At 26.8% G+C, this 787-nt stretch overlaps 1 protein-coding gene across 2 annotated transcripts in view; it reads left to right on the top strand.

Moving 5' to 3' along the window:
* The first annotated feature begins 358 nt into the window (after positions 1–358).
* The window catches only part of LOC108756783 (probable tRNA (guanine(26)-N(2))-dimethyltransferase), a 2591-nt gene continuing 2162 nt past the window's right edge, over positions 359–787 (top strand). The window contains exon 1 of one of the 2 annotated variants that reach the window (XM_018500829.1): positions 359–500. The gene's annotated coding sequence lies outside the window, so the exon portion shown is untranslated. The remainder of the gene's footprint in view (positions 501–787) is intronic. The other variant, XM_018500837.1, reaches the window with a different exon arrangement.

Genomic DNA, 787 nt, shown 5'->3' with positions numbered 1-787 from the left:
TATATATATATATATTATATTCAGAATTTCATAGTTTAATCCGTTTTTATATTTATATTAAACACACGTTTTTTAAATTGTGTACGACAGCTTTAATGTGCACTGGTGTGCATTGAGTGCACAATCAAATTCATTATAAATTTTTGATTAAACAATTCGACAACGATATACGAGATGAGTAGGAGTAGTTTAACCAGTATTTTACTTATGAGGAAATTATCGACCTCTTATGTAATTAATCGACTTTTTTACCGATATTCGATAACGTTTACCATCTATATGTTTGGCTTACAGTTTCACTTATTTGTCGAAGAAGTGTTGCTGTACAATCTTTATTAAAATAGGTTATTTTGTCACTGGAGATATATATATGATTTTTCTTTTATTATTACAAATAGATATTTGAATAATTGAAGCAAGAAACTGTGTAAATATAGCACCGAGTATTCCCAAGTATTATAAACTTTAATATGACTTTATGAAACTAACACTAAATTGAGGTACTATTTTGTATTGATTATTATGTGATATCTTTATACAGAATATTCCAAATAAAAATACAACAGCACCAATGTTCTCGAAAAAAATAAGTTACAAAAGTATTTGTCGTTCCGATCAGTAATTTTTAAAATATGTGAAGGTTAAAAACTGGCTAATTACAGATTACGATTGTAAACCAAGCTATAATCTATAATTGACGAGTATTTAACTTTCGTCTCGAAAACTGCTTAGAACGGTAAAGATATTTATAATGTACTTTTTCTAGAATTTTCTTACTGTGGAATTT

This window comes from Trachymyrmex septentrionalis, unplaced genomic scaffold (genome assembly GCF_001594115.1).
Source record: "Trachymyrmex septentrionalis isolate Tsep2-gDNA-1 unplaced genomic scaffold, Tsep1.0 scaffold101, whole genome shotgun sequence".
NCBI lineage: Eukaryota > Metazoa > Arthropoda > Insecta > Hymenoptera > Formicidae > Trachymyrmex > Trachymyrmex septentrionalis.
This window is presented reverse-complemented; position numbering and strand designations above follow the sequence as displayed.